This window comes from Hesperophylax consimilis, chromosome 14 (genome assembly GCF_061612785.1).
Source record: "Hesperophylax consimilis isolate HC1 chromosome 14, BYU_Hcon_1.0, whole genome shotgun sequence".
Classification (NCBI taxonomy): domain Eukaryota; kingdom Metazoa; phylum Arthropoda; class Insecta; order Trichoptera; family Limnephilidae; genus Hesperophylax; species Hesperophylax consimilis.
Genome location: NC_142849.1, coordinates 36,579,046 through 36,605,972, shown reverse-complemented (window position 1 = coordinate 36,605,972; position 26,927 = coordinate 36,579,046). Strand labels below are relative to the sequence as shown.

Genomic DNA, 26,927 nt, shown 5'->3' with positions numbered 1-26,927 from the left:
CTGCCTGAGCGCATAAGTATTGCTAGCTCAAGTCGGAATAATCAATGGTTTAATTTATTTTCATTGGAGTAGAAAATATTCTCAGAATCAAAGACATAAAAACGGCAATACTTCCATTTACTCTCATATTTGCTTTTTCTCCTGACCTCAACCTAGCAACATTTCCCCAATTGGGGATTCCATAGTTCCACTGGTTCTGGACAATTGAGACTGTTGTGCATTACCACATTTAACAAAACATCAAAGACGAGGAAAAAAATATATAAAAATATAAAAAATATATTTAAAAAATATCAAAGGGAGTCATAAAGATCAGAATGTACTATAATATTAATAAAATTTTTTGTTAAAAATTGACCCGAATTTTGTATAAAAGTTATGGTGTTTTTACTATAAATCATTTTCAGTTTGTCGTTATCAAAAAAAAATTGTTAAAGAACAATTTAAAAGTTCACGCTATAACTCATACGACAATATTCCATATTATAGGTCGATAACGATCTAATAACCATCGACCTGAAATTATTCAAAAAAAGTTAAAAGATTAATTTATTTATTTTTTAAATTTATTTATTAAGTTAAAAGAAATTTACATTTCACTTTCTTAACTTAAATATATAACATTGAAAAAATAGTATTCTAATATTGTTCTAATAACTTAAGATTAAAAAGTTTTTTTTTAAATACATTTATACTCTCCGTTTAAGTTTATCTGGAAGGAGATTGTATATTTGTACACCCTCGTGGCCAATGCCTCTTTTGCCACTTTCAGTCCTTACAGCATGTGTGCAAAATTTGTTATGTTGCCTAGTATAATGTTCGTGTACTTGTGACGTTTGTTTAAATGTTGTGTTTGTGTGTATAAGTCCATTTTGGATTTTGTAGATTAGGAGGCATATGTTGTATTCGTACAATTTTCTTATTTTCAAAAGTTTCATTTCCTGATACAGTTTTTTTGTGGGAGTGTCCGGGTTATAATTGAAGAGTTTTTTAATAACTTTGTTCTGTATTGTTTGTAAATCATTTAGGTATGTAATGTATGTGTTTCCCCATATTTCTATTAAATAATTTAGATGCGGCTGGATTAAACTAAAATATAAGCCCCTCTTTACCACCGTTGGTAGGAGATGGGCAATTCTACCAAATACACCAATTAATGGGATGATTTTTGCTTTTAATTTTTCTACGTGTTGTTTAAATGTCAGATGTTTATCAATATGTAAGCCAAGGTATTTTTCGCTGTCTAGAATAAGCAAGTCCCTTTCTTCTATTTGTAGAGGTTTATGCGACGGTATTATTATTTTAGGTGAGCTTAGGATCATGTAGCCGATTTTATTAATATTTATTGTTAATATATTTTTTATTAGCCAACTGTTTAGAATATTAAGATCCTCTTGAGATTGTTCTAATAGAGTTTCTAAGTTTTTTCCGAAGTAAAATATTGCAGTGTCATCTGCGTATAGAAATATTTCACCATGTAGTTTCAACTGGCAGATGTCATTTATATATATTTGGAATAGGAGGGGCCCCAGTATAGATCCTTGCGGAACTCCATAGTTTATACTCTCTAACTGACTGTTATTATCTTCTATGCTAACATATTGTTTTCTGTTTGATAGATATGATTTAATTAATTTGATAGCTGGACCAGTTGCTCCTGTTTTTTCTATTTTTTTAATCAGTATTTCATGACTTACGGTGTCAAAGGCTTTTTGAAGGTCTACAAGAATTGCTATGACATAGTTTCTATTATCTATGCTAGCTCTAAGTTTATTTATAAGATCATTAGTTGCAGAAAGCGTGTTAGACTTTTTTCTGAAACCGTATTGTTTGGCATATAGAAATGATTTTTTTTTCAGAAAGTTGTTTAGCCTATCGTATATTACTCTTTCGTATATTTTTGATAGAATTGGTAGGACAGAAATAGGCCTGTAGTTTGATGTTTGAGTTTTCGAGCTCCCTTTATATATTGGGATAACCCTTGCGATTTTACAACTGTTCGGAAATTGACCTTCTTTTAGGCTCAGGTTAATCAGTTTAGTTAGTATAGGTGTTAATAGCGGGGCAAGTTTTTGTACTGTTACACATTTTAATTGGTCATGACCAGCACTCGCATTTGATTTTAGGGATTTTATAATGGCTAGTATTTCGGGTTCAGTTGCGGGTTGTAGGTATATTGACTCCGTACTTTCATACTTTAGATTGCTTTTGGTGACAATTTTCTGAGACTCCAAAAGAGAGAAGTGTCCGAAGATAGAAAAATCTCTCATCTACTGAAACCTAAATTTCCAACACATCTCGAGTCAGTACATATATTTGAGTATACAGTATTGGATATTTTTATCTATGCCACACGCCACGAATTATTATGATAGAAGAAGTTGAAACCAAGATATTACTACGATTTTTTTTTGATTATTAATTAACTTTTATATAATGGCATTAAAAAACTTAAATGTCACAAACTTTTAACAATGTTATCTGATAGGAGTAAAAAATCTGTTACGTAAGTCTGTAATTTATGGTTTTGTTCTGAAACTTCACCAAACTTAGGGCGTTCATATTAAATTACTTTCTAATTTCAAAGTGGAATCTCAGCACAAATTTCAGTCAACAGTTTTAGGTTCCAATTTCAAAGAGTCCGTAGACTTCCCCAACACGCCGATAGGTGGTCGGTCGGCGGGGTATATTTGGGATCATTCTGCTACCCCAGTGGAGCTTTGAGCTTCGTACAGAGAGGTTGTATTCGCGTTCGGTGCTTTCAACATTTACTGTGGAAAAGCTCACGTGAATTTTACGCTGGAAATAATCTCGCTACGTAATATTGCCGTGCTAAATTTTGAAGTAACTATACCAGATTAAAGGATGTATTAAATTTTTATGTTGATTGTGACTTTAATGAAGTTCAAGATTTTTAGTGATTATGTTAGAAGGATTTTGAGAAGAGGAACATTTTGTGCTGGTGTGAAATTTTAGGTAAGTTTAAATACATTTATTTTACTAACAAGTTTATTGTTTAAGACTTTTCTCAACCTTTCTCTGGATATTTATAATATTTAATTTATTAACCTGTTGATGTAAGATATGTTGAAAATATTCAAATTATTTATAAATTTTGTTTACGAATTATGTCAAATTACAACCCATTATATTTTATACGAAGTCAATATAAGAATAAATTATACAACAGGTATATTTTTACAAAATACAGCTTTGACAAAAATAGGGCATAGAAAACTACGAAGATAATACCGAAACAAGTTTTGATAGATTTGAATTCTGTCACATTAATACAAATGATTACTTGAGGCAATGAGCAAAAAATTCATAGCCCTGACTTGAGTTGTCATGTCTGACCATTCTGGACATAGGTGAATTGAATTCATAATTTATGGAGTGTTGATTGAGGAAAAGCAATGGAATGTTTATATATAGGAAGATTTATGAGTTTTTTAAAGAAACTCTTCAACATAATAATAAAATAACGGCTTTCAAAGGAGTATAAAGAGCAAATAATATCTTTTTAGAAATGTGAAATTAATAAAGGTTACAAATATATAAATAAAAATATCTTCCCAGATGACTCCCTCTGATCTCTGGGGGATTTCTGGAAAAAGCACAAAGTATTATAGAATAAATTTATAAAATTATGCGACCCCCATAGCTGGATTTCAAGGAAAAAGATTGATTTCATAACCTTGCAAGGATTAAAACTCGTATAAACGAGAGTCAATTTTGTGTGGCTTACGTATTTCTGAAAATATTAGATAAAAATGGCTCAAGGATATAAGTATTTTTTATTATTGTAGAAAGAAGATTACTTTGTAGTTTGTCTTATTTAAGGCTCAGTAGTAAGCATTCAAAGATGGATTGAAAGGGAGATATGTAAATACGAATGTTAGAGAGGGAGCGTGCTAATATTAAAAAAAATATAATAATTAAGAGAAAATATTTAATAAAACACGACACGTTTGAAAAAGAGCAATAATCTCTCAAATATACATTGTGATTTTATTCATTTTCATAATATATTAAATAACTGAAGAAAACGCGTTTTAAATAATTTTCATAGCTTATTTTTTCGATTTTTTTCTATTGAGTGAATTTCATGTAATTAACGTTTCGGCATAACAAAAATTATAAATATTTAACTTAAAAACTTAAAGATTTAACGAGAAACTTGTTATAAATCGGTAGAAATTGAGTATGCGGGGACGTAATAAAAATGTAAGCATTTATTTGTACCCTGATTATTTTTAAGCAAAGCGAAACCGGTCGGTAAATAGATAATAATTTAAAATTCGTGGTTTTAATGTTATTAAAATAAGTACGATATTGACTTTGTTTACTAATTTTTTAATTAAAAAATGTGGTTCACACAAAGAAATAAAATGTGTTTCAATAAAGAAATAATTGTAATGGTAATAAATTAAATTAACTCAGTAATATTAGTTCAGTGTCTAGATGAAAAAACGTAAGTTGAGCTTTCATGATTGATTTAAAAATTTTATATTTAAAAAAATAATAATAAAATTAAAAGTCGTATTTCACCTTTCAATAACCGTTACTAGCATTCGGATACGTTCTGAAATATTCCAATTACACCCGAACATTACAATTATTCGAAATACACCCAAATTCTCCGTATTTCAGAGGGCAACTAAAGAAATATAACGGTTGATATGCCAGAGGCCTGAAGGGTTAGAAATGTGAAATCTCAAATTAAAACAAATATAATATGTTACCTAATAAAAATGTGTACTTTGTTATGTTTGAGCGTACAGTACAAGTACAGTATATCATTTAATAATAGACAAAAATTGATGGCGCAGCAAGATGGTTCATGGGAAAATGTATGCTGGTAAGTCTTAAAAATCACATTGGTCCAAGTGCATATTTTTTACTTGAATCAAACGTTCGACATTCTTTTTAGTATTATGATTCTAAATCAATTCAGCTTTCAAACTTAAAAAAAATATTTAACGCCTTGCAACGCAGATCATATCATGGAATAGGGATTTATTAGATGATATATTTTTTAAAATTAAATAATATCAACATTATAAATTTTAAAAAAACTTTACAAAAATGAGTTTTTTTGTTTTACATTATTTGTTTAAAACGAAATATCAGACTCGAAAGTGAAAAAAAAATCTAAGACAAATTGAATAACTTATATTTGCCAGAGTAATGAAAACTTTGAGAACCTACCTAATGAAAAAAAGTTTAATTTTTATGCCACGCAAAAATTATTTTGCGTTGGTTTTTAAATTCTTTTGTAGTCTTTTATAAAAATCGCAAAATTGCGCAATATAAATTATCCAAGTGTTTTCATTATTATTATTCAGTGAAATAACAATCGCCAGCACACTGGGTAGACGCTCTGGAGAGAGCCAACCATTTACGATTAAATCGTTGTATGAACTGGTTTTAGCTGTGTTTTGTGACTGAATCTGAACAGCCGCAGAGTTTTACAATTTTTCTTGACTATCTCTTTCCCCTCTTCTTTAAGCTTAAACACTTTGAGGATGTTTAGTCCCACTTGCTCCTGTCACTCTTGCGCAGAAATCACATAAAATAATATCCAAGAATTATCAGAATATTTTGGAATATCATTATTTATTAGAATATTATATTATATATTATTCCATCAGGGCCTATATCATCTTTAATGTTGCTTCGTGGAAGGTATTCTTAAGGAAAGGAAGGAGAAGAAGTTCTGAGAAGGAAAAGGGTGTGATGGGTGGGTAGAAAACTGGGGGTCAGTGTGTGCAGGAGTGACGGGCGTATGAATCCTTTCAACTGCGATGCAAGACGATGGGTCCGGCCCGCCACGCAGCAGGTAGGCAGCATCCGCCGCCCAGATTTAGACAAACCTTTCCCAATGAACCCGGATACCTCTGATAAGTCACCAAACTTGGCGAACCACTTGGTTTAACAAATTGTGAAAAAATATAAAATTAATATTTATAAATTATTACACTTTGCAATATAATAAAACATTTCTCAATTATAATTTAATATTTACATTTTTCTCTTCATATTTTCTTTTCCTTTATATTGTTTTGATTAATTATTAAAAAGATTTTTTTTTCTGTTATTTGACATGTTACGGGTATGAAAATCACAGTGCAATTTAAATTCAGCTTGGGCATATGTTGAGAGATTTTTGATTTATTTTCAGTCATTTTGAGTCATGTTTTATTAAATACTAGCTAAACACGCGTTGCTGCGGCTCTATATAAAACTTTCAAGAGTGTTATCGAACTTTTCGGAACCTTTTAGACCCACCGACATACTTAGCCACCCAGTTTGCAAATTTATAGTACCTTCATGAACCTTCTGAAACCTTCCAGATTAGCCAAAACAGTAGGCGGGCCCATTCTTAAACAATCTGAAGCATTCGAAGCCTTCCATAACAAAGCACATTTTCGTCACCCACTCCCACTCACGCTCAAACATCCCCACCAAACTCTCTTACTTTCGATGTGACACCAAGGGCTATCTACCAACATAGCCCCGGTGGGTCGAAGTGGCTGGTAGTGAATAAAATTAAGCGGGTAGGGAAAAACGGGGTTCTTTTTATAATACCCTTTCCTTCTTCTTTTTGAAAGCTTACTACGTAGCCTTAAAACGTTATGTACATCGGTACGTTCTCCGCTTTTTTAACACAAGCATTAGCTTTTAAAAAAGGTGTAACACGATTATTATTACGTAAAAAGTACGTTGTATATTTTATGTGTACCACAAATAAGTTTAAAAAATGTGTATGTAATGTATTGGTTCATTTTTATCTCTCAGATTTACAACCTTTCATACCTTTGCCTTCTCTTATATCAAGGAATAATGACAATACTTTTATATACATTTAATGTTACATAATAATATACCCACATTTAACGTATGTCGCATTATTAGACTAATATAATAATTATTGCGTATAATAACAAAATAACTTATATATTTTTTGGAATAACTTAGTGAGTAAAACCTCAAATTATAATATTTAATTATTGAAGACAGTATTTTCGATTCTTAACGGAAAATCTGAAACAGAAAAATCAGAAAAAGATACGGTCACATCTAGGAATCGAACCCAGGAACCTTGCCTTGTCGGGGCTTCGCTCTACCGGCAGCTCCACCACTCTACCGGTGCTCTAAAAAGCGGTGCTCCGGCAAGGAAAGGGTCCTGGGTTCAAGTCCTAGGTGTAACCGTATCTTTTTCTGATTTTTCTCTTTCAGATTTTCCTTTAGGAATCGCTAATATTTTCTTCAATAATTAAATAAAATATCTATTGATATGAGTCACAATTAATCCAAAACTTCTGGAGCCAGTGAAACTTTGTCATCCTCAGTTAACATACGTCACAAGACTGAAGTTAGTGGGAAGGGTGAGGATGTGGTCAATAAACATGAGTAAAGCCTTTTCAAGTAACAATCAACTTATCCACCACTCAAAACAAATGTTAAATGTCACCCTTGTCATGTAAAATAAACTGAGTTAAGTGGAGGTAATACGGCCGTAATTACAACAACAAACAAATAAGGTTGCATTAGCCATTTGGCTAACTCAACTTATCAGATTAACTCAGATATCTGGATATTTATTCCTAAGGAAGATCAAATAATCCAATAAAAAGATTTTTTTAAATATTTCTTAGTAAAGGCAAACCTTTCTAATGGGTTCAAGTTGTAACACAAGTTATGCAAATTAAATTTGAGCATATTGTATCAACGTCACGCAAATAACCCACGGATAACGTCGCTCCAGCTTTTCCAACCACTTAACAAAGTAGATTAAGGGGAACGATTGCCTTTTTTATACAAAATTTCAATTTGGTTTTGGGGCCAAAATACTTAACCGAACTGAAAAATTAATTTTTTAAGCAAAGGTTGTAGCAAAAATCTAGCAACGATATGTGCTATTTTATTTTTTTTGTGTTTTAAATTATAAAAAATGAGCAATTGAAGAAATCGATTTTTCACGATTGTTGAGGAAAGTTGTATGGCAATTATATGTGATTTAAAAGTCATTACTAAAATAATAATTTTACGTTCTGCTATGCAAATAAAATAAAACATAAACAAAAAATTTCAATTAATAAAAAAAAACGATTTTATGGTTTAAATTAACTTTCAAACCACCGATTTAATTAGGAACACAAATTTTAAAATAGACTCAAAAATCGCTTTTTCACAATTTTTATTTTTTTAAATTTATATTTACATAGTGGATTATGAAATTTTTTTTTTAATAATTATCACAAAAAATGTCAAAGTGGCCTCTAAAATCATAATAAAACTGATTTCTTTTATGGCCTATACTGTCTAATTTAAATATTGTCTACCACAAATAAATAAAACAGCAGATATTTCTATGCCCTTTGATAACAAAAATAATTCTTCAGTATGGTCAAGTATTTTGGCCGCAAATCCGAATTTTAGTTTTGTATGAAGAAGGCCGCGCAGCCTTCCCTCTTAAGAGATATCTGGTCGTAATTAAAATCTCAGGATAATTAAAGTTTTAATATTTCATTCGGGGCTCTCCCGAAAACTGACATTTTAGCTAAATTCAACACGTGGAAGGGTAACTTGGCAGGTTCGCGACCTATGTATGATGGGGTTGATAATTGAATTAATTCTTCTTTGTTTGCAGACTATTGGCTTATCACAGCCGGAGGCTTTCAAATGCGGAAGAGCTCAAACTGAATTATGCATGATTAAGGTAGCAGTAGGTTTCAGTATTTCAGGCGTAGTATTAACTCTCATTGTTTTCGCCTGAAAAGGAATCTTTTTATAACACGCCTGTTATACAGATGTTTAATCTTTTCAGGGAGCGGTACGGAGTCTTTTGTTCGGGGGATTTAACATATTATGTTGGGGAAAAATGCCCGGCGAAATTGAATAGATACGCTAAACAAAGTTAAAAAATAAAATATTTACATCACAATGCAAAAGCAAACAACAGAAGACAGATACATTTCAGCTGGTAAAATAATAATTCAGCTTTTCGATTGGTTTGTGGCCAAGTCGACAAAAGCGACGAGTTTGAATTTAGGTGTAGCGGGTTCAATCCTCTGTGTCATTGCACAGTAACTACAGATTTTAATAATGACGGTAAGGGAAATCGAAATAGTATTTATATCTTCTTCTAACACAGCAAACTTATTTTGTGGCACCATTTTAATTGAAATTAATAAAATACTTCGTTTTTACCACTTTTATTGTTTATTACCAACATGTTTCATGCGTTGCTCATGAAACATGTTGGTAATAAACAATAAAAGTGATAAAAACGAAGTATTTTATTAATTTCAAATATTTATTTATTTAAAATATTTTTTTCGTAGACTTGTCTTAATGAAATCATCAAAAAACGGTTAGATCCTGAATTCTCGTGATTTTTATTGGGACATCTAACTAAATTTTCTGAAAAATACTTGTGTTTGAGTTTTAATGCTTTAAAATGCATTTAAAAACTGTAAATTAAAACAATGCAAGCTAAAAGGCGATATATCTGTGAATTCTATAAGGTAAAATTCAAACGATTTATCTGAGAATTATATACGGTAAAACTCAAATAATTTATCTATGAAATCTATATGGTAAAATTCAAACGATTTATCTGTGAAGTCCATACGGAAAATTCTAACGATTTGTCTGAAAATTCTATACTGAAAAAAATTATAAGCGCCGTTGACAAAAATCTACAAACTGTAATCTTTTTAATTCTGTGAAAAATAAATACAAAAATGTCTGTTAAATGTGCAGTTTGAAAAGCATTAAGTATGTGTCAAACATTTTACCAATAACATGTATCTTTCAGTCTTAACATTTTCTTTATAGTATAGTATTTACAGAAATCATTCTTAGTATTTCTAGCGTTAACAGACTACATAGTGTATTTTTGAGTGCTGACCGTTAATGAATAACTGTTCAAACTGAAAGTAAACACATAAATACAAAACGAAACAAAACGGTCTGTTTTTCTTGTTTATGTCAGTTGTTGTTGTTCCAAAAAGTTGGGTAGTTTCCCGAGATAAATATTTCCCCCTGGCGGCGTTTCCGTTAATTAATTTCCCATCTGATTAGTTCTGATCTCCGCTAAGCCTCGGAAAGTTCTTGCTATTGGGATACGTGATTTGAATTTAGTGAAACGGGCACGAGGCGCGCTCTACCGAGAATAACTGAAACAATTATATGCTTAGAGAATATTGGTTTTTCTGTTTGTAAATGTCTGATATTGCTTGAATGTCATTTCCTACAATGAAGTAGGCAGAGTGGATATACCGCGCAATGTCTGATTTATACACCTTCGTGTATATTTTTCATCTTCTTTTGGGACCGTCTGCTATCAGAGTTTGGCATTTATCAGCGAAAACTAACAGGAATTTTTCTAGTATAAGGTCTAGTATTATCTCTATGGTAACGAAGGTTTCCAAATGAAGATGTATAGAAAATTACTCAATTCTAAAAAATGCAACATTTTACATCAAAATTTTGATAAACAAATAACCAGTTCAAAATAATACATTAGTTTTTAGAAATCATAAACATTGACGTTTTTATCGTCTCCTGTAAAATTTCCATTTTGTAGCTGGAAGGGTTTCACTAAACCCCAGTCAAAATATTATTACAATTTTTCAAGCGATTCGCTTTTAGTAAGTTTATTTTGACCATCGTTTAGATAGCTTTCCTTAAGATGATGAAATTTATTTTTGATTTACCAACTATTTATTTATTTATAAATTTAATTTTTAGTTACTCAAACCTTTCAAAAGGGGCTAACTTCGGATTTCATAACTTTTGCGAGTATTGATCTATTTATTTATTACTATACGTTATCTTATCATGGATAAGCTAGCAAGGAAGGGGATGGTGAAATGTCCCCTCAACATGCTAAATCATATGTCTAATTATGTAGATGTTTTTAAACTATCAGCACCAACTCCCAAGAATACAGGACCAAGTCCTAACTGCTCCAAACCATCTGGAGACAGTGGGACTATGGCATCCTCAATTAGGGTATGTGAGGCTGAAGTTAGTGGGAAGATGAAGGAAGGAAATTACCTGGCTATTCAGATCTAGTCACAAAATATGGCTAAAACCATTTTAAGCAACGTTCCAATTTTAAATGGTGGTCATACACCAGGGCGATACTGAGAGTATCTTCCACTGTGAAGCTACTCCTTTACTATGTTGGAAGATATCTATTGCGAAGTGAGTTAGCTAAGAGCTTTACATATGCACTCATAGAGAGCAGTGCAAAGAGCTTGCTTGCAAGTCCTCAAGATGGCACCTGGTAGTTAGTAGGCGCTAGGGCCAGTTAGGCTGCTTCCAGACGAACATAGTGCTTGCAGATCTCATTTATCCAGCTCTTAGTTAGTTCGAACTTCGATGTTACTCTTGTAATACGCGAAGTATTGAATAAATCCCTGATTTAATATAAAGAACTTATTTTCTAAAATCTCCTTCCACGACGAGTTGGAGAATTGTTGTGGGAACACAACAATATCTAATATATAGGATTTTCCAATAAGAGGTGTTATTTTATTTTTTATTTTATTTAATTTATTTATTTAACGCCCAGAGGGCTTTTACATGGTTGGTAGTATAATTTTAATTTGACAAATACTTTGAAACATAAAAAATAAAAATAAAATTACATTTGATAAAAGCTATGCAACAAGTCATACAAACACAAGAAACAAAAACAGAAAACTACAGCTATTTGTAGGTTTACATGGTGTTTAGGAGTATTGTTGAAATAAATGTTTTAAATTATCCACAAAACTTGCCAAGTTGGTATTGAATATGTCAACATCACCCAAGTAATGATTTCCCACGGTGTGAAGTCGTTGTATCGGAGAGTGGGCAATGTAGTTACGCTTATGTGTGCTGCTGTAGAATATTGTATTTTGTCGTGTTGTTACTGTGGGTGTATGTATGTTTATAAGTTGCAGGAGTTCACAATTAGTTATTTTGATATTCAATCGTAAAAGATCAATGGTTTCGTTGCTTTTGTGTTAGGTAGCGCCGTTTTGTTAAAAGTAAACGTTGTCCAGATCAGTACCATCCAATTCAGGCCATAAAAAATCATTAATTATCTCTCGATAGCGCAATCCATTCACCGTAACTGTTGCTCCAGCCTCATTTTAGAAAAAGTAAGGTGCAATGACTCCGCCGGACCACAAACCTCACCAAACAGTCACACGTTGAGGATAAAGAGGCTTTTCAACAATAATTCTTGGGTTTTACGAGCCCCAGATGTGACAATTTTGCTTGTTGACGAAGCCACCGAGGTGGAAATGGGCCTCATTACTCAAGATGATTTGCATTTGATTCACTCAAGTGAATTTTAATAATTTCAATGCGTGGTTGAAGCATGTATAGTTCCATTTTTATTAATGGTTTAGTTTTTATTTGTCAAATGTTAAAAAATAACAGCTTCAAAAGTAACATATACTGAAATAACGGGCTATTTAAAATAACACCTCTTATTGGAAAATCCTGTATTATGAAAGATAATTGCAAAAAAAACCTTTTTATATTAAAGCACAACTTTATCGATAAAAATGACATTATTTAACGAAGTACACACTTAAAGTAAATGCGCACTGCTGTTGAAAATCCCATTCGATTTAACTTCCTATTGAAGATAGTTGAAAGCGTCCCATAGAGCTTATATGACGGTATGTATTAAGTATCTAATAAATAATAAGCTTTTTTATAAGGCACACCCGTAACAACAAGTTCTAAGTCTCTGAATAACTCATAACTCCCTTATAACCCAATATAATCGTTGTAATTTCTAACTTATCCCCAAAGGAAAGATACGGGATGTATCTTTACAGTTTTGTAAATATTGCTTGACGTTTTATGGTCGTATTCGATGGCAAAACCCCACGAGTATTCTATCACATTGCGTGTATCGCTTCACTCTAAAATGACAGTTACTCCAAGTATCGATCCTTTATTGCGTAAAAAAATCCACTAACAATTTAAAAAGACATAACGTTTATAGGTAGGTTTGCGCACCTACACAGCTGTGTCTAGAGGTGACTTTTTTCCTTGAGTGTTATGATTATAATAAAGCTCTTAGGTATTCATATTGACGTTGATTCTGATACTTTGGGAGATTTAGAAGAAGGCTCAGGGGGTCTAGCACAGTGAAATCGATCATTTTACAATTCGGATCGATAGGCGTAACTATCGACGATTTTATAGCAATTTCTAGAGTACGGTCGCGCTGTTGATAGCCAAACCGATATTGACAATGTGACGTGTCGAAAATAAATATATGCTGGCAACATTGGCACATCTCTCATGAATTGACATTCTTAAACGTCAGACGTCTACGTAACATTTAATAGTAATATTGATTTTAATATGCATTGGCAGTCACTAAAGGCGGAGTTAATTAGTTCATGAAGTCATTAGTCATATTTAACACTTTTTGTTTCTTGAAGCTGGAACGGAATCAATAAATCGCGTCTTAAATGAATTAATTAAGTCTATGGATCGTGTACATGATTTCTTTCAGTTCTGAGAGGTTAGTTAGTTATCCAAAAAGTTGAGCATATTTACAGCTTATCTGACACCTTGTGGGCCGCGCTAAAAGCAGCGGCTTTTGTCTACCGACTGTCGGAATCATATTCTGTCCGTGCTTGCAAATATCGATAACTGGACTTAGATGACAGATTTCATCAATATCGTATTGGTATAGAGTTTTATCAATCTACAGCGCTAGATACCTGGTACTGGTAAACCAAATTACACAAATAAATAAAAAAATAAACATTTAAATGAATTACCTTTAGCAACACACCAGTTTGTGGATTTTGAAAATCAATAGTTAATTCACCCTGTATATTTTGTTACTATTATACTCGTAAGCACTCGATAAACGTGTAAGCTTTTATGGCAGCAACTTTCTCTTTTAGCCGTGAACTTCGTGCACATCAAAAAATTATTACTTTATTGATAAAGCTCTTATTGGCGAGAGCAAGAGTATCGTAAAACGACATATTTCCATTTGGAACTTTTTAGAAAGGTAACAAAATTTCCGATTTAATACATTTTAAATATTCCATTTTATGACCGGAGGGGTAAAAGCCATCTAGGGAGAACTTTATTTCACATTTGTTTGTCATTAAATAATAATTTTCGGAAAGTTTTGTGTACATTCGATAGAAACATAGTGTAGATATAGAGTAAACGTAACCCAAATCTCAATAAATCGATTCTACTGTATAAGTACAAAAAACCTTCTTGTTAAAAGTAAGAAAAACACAATGATATTATCATATATGTATTTTTAAAATAATAAATAAAACTTTTTTCATAAGCTCAATGGGGTACAGCTTGAAACATTTTCTCTTACAACTGACATTAGTTGAAGAATGCTGTCCATATCTGTGGGCGACCTCTGTTTCTGTTTCCCATCAAAGGTGTATAATATAGATATTTACAATTTCCTGTAGTCCCACTTTTGTGCCTAGATCATTATGGTAACCTCGGCAAGCTACTTATACTTAGAGATGGCAAAATTTCGTTTTAACTAAAAACGCGAAAAACGTGATTTTGTCCGTATTTCAGCTTAATTATTCTATTTAGCGAAATAGGCGCAAATTTTCCGAAAATACCGGGTATTAAAATAATATGTGACAATTTCAAAAAATCGATATTTATCAGCGGAAATAAGTGATTAAAAATCATCTCTAACTTCAGCTCGCGCTCCCCCGACTGTGTGCGTAAACGCTTTCCGAGAATATAGCGTATTTCAGAAGTCAAAGAACCATACAAATTGGAGAAGCTGATACAGTAATATTTAGTCCAGTACAACTAAAGAAGAATTGAGAAAAATGCATAAGGAAGGTAGTTTCATGTGAATGTGCAGGGAAAAGTATTATGTCTATTTTATTTCATTTTTGGAAGCCTTTCCTACGATTTTTTTATAATTTTGTTACTATTTTATGTGTAAATATTTAATATTTTTGTACTGTAGGCTAAAATTGCTTTTTGACATTACACAAATTGTGCGAAATAAATTACGCCTATTGATGTTAATCGCAATCTGCATTTGTTGTGTTTGTGTTCGACCCGTACTTAGAGTTTCCTTCCTTATTAATTTAATATTAAAATTAATTATTTATAATCTTTCACATGGAAATACTTGCAAATGAAGGTGAAACATATATTTTACCAAAAATACTTAAAAACATTCAGGAAATACATTTTTTTTCTATTTTGCTACAAAACGCTAAATTATGCTTCAAAATGCTATAAAACGCTAAATTTCCAATTATTAATGCTAAAAAATCTGAAAATTAATGCTAAATTTTGCCATCTCTACTTATACTATTACATTATATCAAGGCGACACAAGACTCTAATAACGGGGGTTTGTTCGACGCTCACATTTTAATTATTTTTAATGAGCGTATTACATAAATCTCAAATATGTCTAGAAGGATCCCCAGGGATGTAAATTAATTTTATTTAAGATTAATAAAAACAGAACCTTATAATTAAAATATTTTATGTAAAACGGTTTGAAAAATTAACGGTAAGCACCAGATTTTATTTTTCTAGACGATTAATTAGTTTCTCGAAGGATTCTTCAAGAAAAAAATGATATTTTGGTAATACGTTTATCAGAAATATAAAAATAAAACCCACATAAAGATTTATAGGCCTGCTAGAGCAAATTCAACCGCAGGTCTCTCCAATACACTAGGGCCGCGCTTCGCATATTTTTGTGCACGGCTTCACTTACGTCGTTCTGGCTTTATTTCAGGGTATTGTCTCGTCTCAAAGATTAAAGCTCATTAGTTTTGGTAAAACGACTCCTAATAAAGGTGTTATTATTTGTATTAATTGATAACCGTATAAGTACAGACATTACCGTACAAGATTGGTGTTATTATTATTCAAGTAAAATTGTAGGAATATGTTCATGGAGACTGTTATGTAGCAACCATAGACATATGAATATTAGTAAACCTGCCCTAAGTGATTAAAAGCGTATTATCCCCACTCCCCATACCGGTTCCATTGGAGCCGGCTGTGCTCGCGTATGGCCTCAAGTGAAATTTGAAAACGTGACGTCATCATTCTTGTGCGAACTATGGTCGAGGCATCATCGGTTCATTTTACGAAATAACACTGCAAAATGTTGACTTGTACTATGAAAACTTGTAAAAATAGATGTGAAAAAGAGAATAAACCCAATTGTCGTATTACATTCCATATATAAGCATTATTTTACTTTATTTTAAGCATATTCACATCGTATAATATGAATCAGTTGTTACTATCACATCGAGAAACGTCTGGACGCGAAACACAAAGCTGGTTGGTTGCTGGGAAGTAAATTATGAAGATTTATAAAAGTGTCTTAACTAAATACTCAAACGAAATATTCGACTCTGAAAATAGAACCGAATTTTTTTGCCGAATTCGGACTTCGCAAATTTGTTCATAACGTGGCGAGTAATTTGCGCTCCCATGTAAAAATGTCTATTCATTCAAAAGCAGATTTTACTTTTAAGAAGTAAATGGTGATATTATAATGCGAGATGCTTATTTACTGTCAGATTGATTTAATGACGAATCACAGTCAGCTTCACTCCCTTCGTTCTTCAACAGTTGATTTTACCCCTCGCCATTATCTTCTCGTCTATTAATTCCTATGTCTGTGGTAGCGACGGATCCAATATTGCCGACGCTTTAAACAAAACAGAACTAATAAAAAAAATATATTTTATATTATTATATTATACTATTCTCATAACTGCTTTTCATTGAAAATATAATTTAGCGCGAATCTATTTCGTATTATGTTAAGTAGTTACCACAAACATATGTTACAGTAGCAAAAAAAATTATATCAAAAAGTAACCCAAAATAGTTTGATATGTTAAACTTGTCTAACTCCTAACCATACTGCCAAAGACGAGCACAATATATGAAGCAAAGTTTTGAGAACATTCTCAACTATTCACAACTGATGTAGGTCTTTGTTTCTAAAATTCACAGCATCCCTTAGAAGAAACTCTCAACGTTTTTCTTTAAAAAACCTTATTACTCTATCAAGCATAAATCTCGAGGTCTTCCGTGAAATATCCCTAACCAAGAACTATGTTATTGCTGAAAGTTTTCAGCGGAGATAAGTTGGATTTTTCAGTTACCATTTTTTACCTTTTTTTCTTAGTGGAAAATGTGTTTTGTTTTTTGGCATAACATTTCTTTACACAGAAAAAGCGGTAATGGATTCATAGTGGAGATAGGTTGCTATTTTGAGGCTTTGATTCACTTTAAGTTATAAAAAGTGATTTACAAGCAACAAAGTTTTATAAGTTTTTTTCAAATAATAAGTTCTTTGTTTACTGTTTTAATATTAAATAATCAAACAAATCCGATTTTTTCCAAATTAATTTACAAAACAACACCTTTATAATCCCTTGAGTCGATTCAAGGAAATATGATATTGCTTTAATAGTGTTGTAACTGCGGGTTTGTTTATCAAATCCCTGCGCCATATATGGGTAACCTCATAAACTAATATCTAGGATAAAACAATATTATAAGCAATAATTATTGTACTCAAACACAAGCTTTAATTGTAAAAATCTTCCGGAAAAAATAAATGCCGCTGAGTTTGTCGGCTGCCGGTAAGGTGCACGGAAGCACTGTGCTACGTCGGCTTATTTTTAACCGCCAAATAATTCAATAGATACTAGTATTTCATTAAAAAATTATTGCTTTTTAGATGTTTTTTCACCTGAAAACAACCAACTTTATGTTTGTAGGAATGGTATTGTAAAATACTTAATTTCTAACAAAACCTTTAATAAATATTAATTACATATCACAAAAATGTATATAAAATCTTAAAAGAATGCATATAATACCCAGCACATTGAATCGTTAATTTCCTGTTAAGGGACCATGTTAGTGAGTATTGAGTTACATATAGTGAAAAAAGACACTTTTTTGGTTGGTAAATAACTCTTCTTTTTGCTTTATTTAAAATTAACGTGTATGGAAAATATATGACTATAAACTATATGTTATGAATTCATTGAACGTTTATGGTAATTAACTAAGAAGTTGTTCATAATTTCGAAGTTATCGACCGAAGACGAAAACATTTCTCACGCAATTTTACGATGCTGTTAAGAATAATGTACAACTATTATACTATCTCAATATGCAATGAATAACACTGCCAAAGACTTACAAATAATACCAATTTACTATAGTTGAAGGGTAAGACAGGTACGAATAAATTTGTTTTCTCAACCGTTAATCGGAGAAGAAATTTTTCTCTGAGCTCTATATTTTTCCAGGCGGAAATGGAATATTTCAGAAACTGAGTGAGAGGACGATTTGTTTATCTCTTATATTGTGTAAATGAAATCTCTAGCACCTACGCAATAAACGTGTGACAAAGACAAAGTATAACATAATAGCGGTTTATTTTGCAGAACCTATTTTAGATACCCATCTATGAATTGTGTTTGTTTGTTTGTTTTTTCCCTATAGACTTTAGAACTACTGAACTGATTTTACTGAAAATTTCAAAGTTTGTTCTTATTTGTATCGGGAGTGTTAAGAGAGTAGTTTGAGTGATTAAGTTGGGTACGCACGTGGAAGACTTAGCACATTATCTATGAGTCGAATAAAGGAGACGGGTAAGAGGAAGGTGTGGAAGTAACTGGATATTCAGATCTGGTCACTAAACACGAAATACTGAGAGTATCTTCCAGCCTGAAACGTGTCGCCTAAACTAATTATAGTGTAAATTATTTTTGATGAATTAATTGTGAAATAACCAAATTTAATCTAGTAAAATTTACTTACACACGCCGGGATTTAAAGCCGTGACCTCCGGATTGCTAGTCGAAAGTTTTACCACTCGACCATGGAGGCGATCTATTAAGACAAGTGCGCACGTCAGCCTGGTAACGTAGTAATGCACGAAGAAGGTTTAAATTATTTTAAAAATTACACATTACGTATTGACTATCGAAATTCATTTAGGCTTACATCAAAAAATTCAATGCTTTGACTTGACGATGAGTTGACTTGAAGTCTCGAAATTCTGGACAAAGGAGAATGGTAACCATAATTAGTCGAATGTTGATTGAGGAACATCAATTCATTGTTTCGGAGTCTACGGGAAGGGATGTTGAGCTGGATGAGTTGCAACAAAGCAGGTGTGTCAGCAATACTGGTGATAAGTTTGAATATGCAAGAAGAAATGTTTAAAATTTGGTCAATTTCATCATATGAGTACTTGCTTCTTTCAAGTCCTAACCTCCAAGCAATTCCTCATAGGAAGCGTTGTTGTACGGATTCTATGTGACAAATTATTAAATTAACTTATTGAATATCCATTGTTTAGTGGTGATTTTTAATAGATCCATTTTTTTACTTCTTTTGATTCGTCTTTGTTAACAAAATATGTTCATATAAAAGGTTTCCGGATATATTTAATGAAATGATGGGTATATATATTCTTAATATTACGTAGAAATATAACACGTAAGCAATAAATTTAAAAGTTTTCACACAAACTAATCGTTAATAATTACGATAAAAGTTTATAATAAAATGTTCGATATCGTTGAAAGCAGATCACATGATGATTGTAAAATGTACGATATCGTTGAAAGCAGATCACATGATGATGATAAAATGTACGATATCGTTGAAATCAGATCACATGATGATGGTAAAATGTACGATATCGTTGAAATCAGATCACATGACGATGGTAAAATGTACGATATCGTTGAAATCACATCACATGATGATGATAAAATGTACGATATCGTTGAAATCAGATCACATGATGATGGTAAAATGTACGATATCGTTGAAATCAGATCACATGACGATGGTAAAATGTACGATATCGTTGAAATCAGATCACATGACGATGGTAAAATGTACGATATCGTTGGAATCAGATCACATGATGATGGTAAAATGTACGATATCGTTGAAATCAGATCACATGATGATTTTAAAATGTACGATATCGTTGAAATCAGATCAAATGATGATGGTAAAATGTACGATATCGTTGAAATCAGATCACATGACGATGGTAAAATGTACGATATCGTTGAAATCACATCACATGATGATGATAAAATGTGCGATATCGTTGAAATCAGATCACATGATGATGGTAAAATGTACGATATCGTTGAAATCAGATCACATGACGATGGTAAAATGTACGATATCGTTGAAATCAGATCACATGACGATGGTAAAATGTACGATATCGTTGGAATCAGATCACATGATGATGGTAAAATGTACGATATCGTTGAAATCAGATCACATGATGATGGTAAAATGTACGATATCATTGGAATCAGATCACATGATGATGGTAAAATGTATGATATCGTTGAAATCGCATCACACGATGATGGTAATATAATGTCGATAATGTAGGTCAAACATGTTGAAACATTATTGTTATGGCAGCAAAATATTTCTGTATTATATACATGTGTTTTGTATTAGTGATGGACCATCAATCATTTTATAAAGAGCGGGAGTCACGGTACCTGCTCAAAATTTGTGTACGTCCAAGGAGTCAACTCAATTGAACAGGAGCCGTGAAATCAGAGCTTGTGAACAATGAGGATTTATTTTTACATAAACCCCACACAGGAGGCATGAGGAAAATAATTTCCCTCAGGGCCTATGCCACCTTTGCGGATGCTGTGTGGAGAGTCTTTTTAAGGAAAGGAAAGAGAGGAAGAACTGGGGAAAATTTATGAGGGTTGGGTAGGAATCTAGGGATAATTATGTCCAGGAATGACGGACAAATGATCTATCCTTCCCGCTGCGGTGCAAGATGATGGGTCAAAAGTGCCCCCAAACCAGCCTCTCCCGATACAGCACGCCGCGCATCCTGAACACTCCCGATGAACTCAGACACCCTTGCAAAACCACCAAACGTAGCGAACCACTTCGGGTGACCTATGGCAGAGGTGTTGGTTATCCAATAAATGGTTCCAGGGGCGGCGGTACCCAAACCCGCCTCCCAAATTGAGCATATTGTTCTCGCTCAATACGACTCGTCCGATACGGCTCCCCTGATACAACTCCCCAATACGGCTCCAAGCTCCGCAGCGTAAGGGTATGAATGATCCTACGACTCCTGATACCGGTACACCGCCTCGTTCGACGAGAAAAATAATACTTGTTACTAAGTAGATGTCGGTACATACGTCGGACTGTGAGACGCCGACGCCGTTCAAGTCTCTGAGTGTGTAATAACAATTAATACTTGGATAATTTTGATGGCGCTATTTTTATTAAATATCTCGGGAAAAAAAAGTTGTCATTCAATTGAGCCGTGGTACGGTTTACGAATATGACTCATCAAAAAGAGCTATCTCAATTGTGCGGTTCGTTCATTCCAATTATCAGATACACTCACTGACCAATAGGATGCATGATCTGTGCAACAAGTAGGGGGGTGTTATTGATTTATGTATTGATTCCATTTATAGAATTAAGCATAATATATACCAACACTTTATCGAATCCTACAAATTAGAGTAGCGTTGGTAAATTAGTTTTAATGATTTGCTTAATTTTTACTCTTACGTTTTACTTATATTGCTACATATTTAGTTTTTTTTTTAATAATTTCTTAATATTTTCTTATTATAATTGTAATAAAAATTTTACAACTGTGTATTTTGTACTTACTTAACAGTGGATTACATCTATTTACTGTCAGTTTCTCTAGTATAATACAGGTATTCTCGTATGTACACTGCATCATGAATCACTTTTAAGTAAAAGCCTTTTTAGGCGTATATATTTATAAATCAATATATAAAGGGCTGCGCAATGTCATTATGGGGCGACCTTAGCCTAGCCGAAGCCAGTAATTTGTATTTAATGAATAACCTAGATCAAGTTTGACCTCCTCCCAGGTCGAGCTAATTTTATTGGCGGCCATCTTTATGCATGACTAATATTATCTTCAATAATTAAATATTATATCATAATTAAATATGATATCCTCAATTAAATCTCCAGTGCTGAGGATTTAAGAATAGACAAATAATACATCATTGTATGTTTATATCCTTGAGTAACAGTAGCTCGTGAGAGGCTGTCATAATGCAACAAAAAGACAAAGACCGATGTTGCCAATGATAATAATAATAAGTTGAACACATTTCAGTGTGAACTGTTTGCATGACACCGTAAAATACTGTTTGATGAACGTTCATTACTCACTGTGCCCACATATGTGTTGTGTACACAGATCACAGTGCGTAGTAAGGAACACATATTTCGAGAACTAACGGCTTTGCGGTGGCTACACGGCGTGGCAGTGCGAATCTCCGAGGAGCCATTAAGGGTTCGTGTTTGTCATTTAGCGAACACAAGCGCCCTCAAGGGTTTGGTAATTTACCAGCCTTCAGATCAAATTTTCTCTGGAGGGTATTTATCAAGACGGAAACGCCGGCCGACGACACTAAATTTAATCATTTTAAAGGAAGTAATGAAGGGTGCGTAAGGTTGTAATGATGCGATTTAAATACTCGTCAAGAGTGTGAAGGGATGTTTGGGGGGTGTATGAATGGAAACATGATATTGTAATATTGTGCTTTGAAGTGTAATTTCGTGGCGTTGTGGATTTTCAAGGAAATTTTGTTGACCTATTACGTTAGTGCTTTTATAATGGTTTTGCATTGTTTTAATGAATGGGTTAGTTTAATTAATTAAATGTATGAAAAATATGCTTATTTTTCTCGATTTTATGATTTTAAAATTTATGGTCAAATTATGACATTTTCGCTATCATATTTTCTTTCCTTTATCCTAATCGGGTCAGGGACCATTGGAGAGGGCCCACCAACGATAGTATAAGAAACTGATTTTTCACCTCCCACTCAAGACTGTGTTTTTTTTAATAAAACGAAGCTTCACTTAATTATTTTGAACGACTCTAGACCCTGCAGTGTCCCTGCACATAACGTTTGCTAGTACACATACATATTTACCATCAATAACAAAAAATATACAGTACCAACGTAAAAACTAAAAAAAAATTCTCCTCGTTATTGCCGGATTTAAAGAGAAACAAAAGTAAAAAGTTTCTAATTAAATTTATAAGAGTAGTTTTACTCAATATCGCAAAGCTGTCCCATCATGAATATGTGTTATAATTAGTATGGCAGAACTCAACACCTAAAACCAGTTCATGGAGAGTTTAAATGAAGAAATCTGAATTTAAAAAGATTGGGAGAAACTCCTGAAGAGTCTAAGAGAAATTTATTGGTTGTCGATTAACTAGAAGAGGGTCATATAAGACTAGTTCTAGCATTCCTCATGCACGCTCATAACGTTGGAGGAGGCGCCAATGGGTTATGAGATGACTGCTCCATGACTGATTTTCTTGGCCCGACTGATTGAAGGGTCAGGTTCTATGCATTTTCCTGACAGTGAGAATCATAAATAACTGTCGGGGACCAGTTGCTTTGACTTTATTATATTGCTTACTTCATTTGCCATCCTTTTTGAGCACTTTCGGAATATTTAAAAACAATCTTCTTTAGAAAGGCAGTTTTGTGAACGAAAGGAAAATGTAACTGCTCGTCTACAGGTGAAATATATTTTTATGAATAACAAAGACCAACATTTGTACACTATCCTCTTTTGGACTCGTTCTTGTGTTATTATTTGCTGCCTGTGAGTTTCCTTGCTCCTATAACATTGGTCTCTTCAAATCCAAGTTCATTAGTTCCTTTCCCAAAAAGACCTCCACAGATCCCCAAAGATCTCAGAGTTCGAGGAAAATTATTATCCTGAAGTCCCCTGCATGAAGTATATCAATGGAAAATAAAACGATTTATAAATATTAGCACATTCGAGCCAAACAATAAAAACAGATCAATTCAATAGAGTACCTACCTCTACTGAATTGATTCTTTTACCGTTCACAACATTTTTTCAAGTTAATTTGTAATGAAATTTAAAAAAAAAAAATCACTTGTGCACTATTAATAGGTAGTTAGTTAAAAAAAACTTTCGGCAAATACTGAAATTTTGTATACGGCATAGAGCTTTGGCAATATATATATTTTTATTACGGTTATTTCGATATAAAATATATAATTAATCCTTGAGGGGGTGGAGATCAATTAAGAACTGTTGCGTAAATAACATGTATTTGAAATGTTAGATGCTTTGGAAAAGTGAACACAAACCAAAATTGTATGACGCAAGAGACTTATTAAAATTGGGCTTAGTTGGGCTGCCAACTTAGTTTCAAGTGACTAATAATTTAACATGTTACACTTGGAATTTGATGTGGGTTTATTGATACAATATATCTGTTTTTGAATCTGGAATATCGAGGGAATTACATCGTGATTATTAATATGCTAAGAATTCCCTATTTCACTTTCTGTCAATCCATCATTCTACATGGTATAATAAGATGGGATGGAACCATTGATGTAGTATTTAGTCAATGGGTGGCACTTATAAAACTTTCAACACAATCTCTTAAGTAATAATTGAAATTATTTTTATACCCATTTATGTACTTATTTAAAATATTTGCGATCAGAAAATTAGATACTTTGTTCTTATACCACTCAACTTTACAAGTGTGTAAATAATATTTTAAATACAGTCGCACGATTCAGAAACAACAATTACTTTTTGACTAAAAGGTCTCCTAAACTATGGTACTACAAAATCCCACTTTCAACAATAATATTAACTCATAACAATATTATAACGTTTAAATATCAAATAAAAAGCTGGATTCAAAAATAGAGAGATCACAAATAGAAAATACACTGACATCAAACAGAATGAAACCGAAACGATTCAACTACACTAAAATAGAGAGATCACAAATAGAAAATACACTGACATAAAACAGAATGAAACCGAAACGATTCAACTACACTAAAATAGAGAGATCACAAATAGAAAATACACTGACCTCAAACAGAATGAAACCGAAACGATTCAACTACACTAAAATAGAGAGATCACAAATAGAAAATACACTGACATCAAACAGAATGAAACCGAAAGGATTCAACTACACTAAAATAGAGAAATCACAAATAGAAAATACACTGACATCAAACAGAATGAAACCGAAACGATTCAACTACACTAAAATAGAGAGATCACAAATAGAAAATACACTGACATCAAACAGAATGAAACCGAAACGATTCAACTACACTAAAAAACAGCATGTAATATATTTATTTAAAAAAAAAACACTACGTAATGTATTTATAATTAATACATTTTTATCATACTAGTGAATTTTAGTAAAATGTAAAAGAAATACCCAGCACGGGAGATCCTAGTGATGATATCATTATATCTATTTGTTATAAAAAAATTATTGTTTATATTGTTGTTTATAGTATTTTTAAATCTTCAGTATATATATATATATTTTTTTTATGTGACACCTCACAAGAGTGTCCTCGCCCGTGTAGTGTACAGACAGGGGAACTATGTCACCACCCGGTTGGGTGGCGTTGTGAGGCGGAATAAGGTAGGGGCTGTAGGAAGGGATTTGTTAATGCGGGCCTTGAAGAGGCTCGGATTATAAGAGGGAGGAAAAACAGATGCCGGTAGCTCGTTCCACATACGAGCCGACTTACACAAAAACGAGTCGTAAAAACGGCCCGTTCTCATGAAGCCAATGTCAACGGTGAACGGGTGTTCAGTTCGTGTCCATCGAGTTCGTGTCCATCGCGCACGTGCACCGGTGCATCAGGAATCAATGCTGCTAGCTCCTTGGAGCAGGCTCCATTGAAATACCTGTAGAACAGACACAGCATGCCTACATTGCGTCTATGCATTAGAGAAGGCAATCGGTCTGTTAACATCGGATTGTCAATCAGATGGATCGCTCTCTTTTGCACAGATTCAAGCAGGTTTATTAAGTATTTTGGGGCACCAGCCCAAAGGTGGCTCCCAAATTCAATAGTTGGGCGGACTTGAGACTTGTACAGGGTCAGCAGCTGGTCACTGTTGAAGAATCTCCTGTACAAGACGCCCAACTTTTTGGAGGCCTGATTTACTCGGGCTTCTATGGATCCCCGATACTTGAGCCGGTATATACATATATATAGTATATACATATTATATCTACTATTTGTTATTGCCACTTCACGTTTTAATGTATATATTGTACTTTTTATCATTTCTCATTTTTATACCCATAAAATAAAGAAAGAAGAAGAACTAATGGCGTTTATATCATGATTTAAATAATAAATTCTTTGTTTACTTCGGTATTTGGGCCTGAAATAAAAATTTAAGTTTTGAACGAAAAAAGCTGCGCAGTCGTTCCCCTTATCGAATACTGTGAATGCATAGAAAAATGACAAGCAGGCCAGTAATAAGGAAAAAATAAATATTAAAACGAAAGGAAAGAAAAAATGTAAACGAGATGAAAGCAAAGTATTATGTTTATGATAGCAGAAAGGACTCCTTGAATTTTGACCTGAAGGTTAGGCTCGATAGGCCATTCCTTATTTTAATAATCCCATTTAATCAATGAAAACTTGACTTCATCTTTTTGCTTTCCTTTGATCGCCATGTAAATTTACCCCCAGTGAACGTTAAGCCCCTTTGCCCTTTGGCTTTCAAACGAACCAAAGATTTTTTATGCAGCAATCGAGGCGAATATCATTGAAGGGGTTATTCAGGATACTAGTGGTAATTTAAACTAGATAGGTAGATACCTAACTGGTCTCACTAGGCAAACTGTGTTGATCTGTAAAACCCTCAAAATGAAAAAAAAATGTTTGAGGAATATTTGACATTTGCCAAAAAGTAATGGGAGAGTAAATTTAAATCATTTATTAGGAGTTATTTTCGAT

At 32.8% G+C, this 26,927-nt stretch overlaps 1 protein-coding gene across 1 annotated transcript in view; it reads left to right on the top strand.

The window, feature by feature from the left end:
- Positions 1–2,727: 2,727 nt before the first annotated feature.
- cmpy (crimpy) overlaps positions 2,728–26,927 on the top strand; it is a 429,354-nt gene continuing 405,154 nt past the window's right edge. Inside the window, exon 1 of the mRNA XM_089639813.1 lies at positions 2,728–2,976. The gene's annotated coding sequence lies outside the window, so the exon portion shown is untranslated. The remainder of the gene's footprint in view (positions 2,977–26,927) is intronic.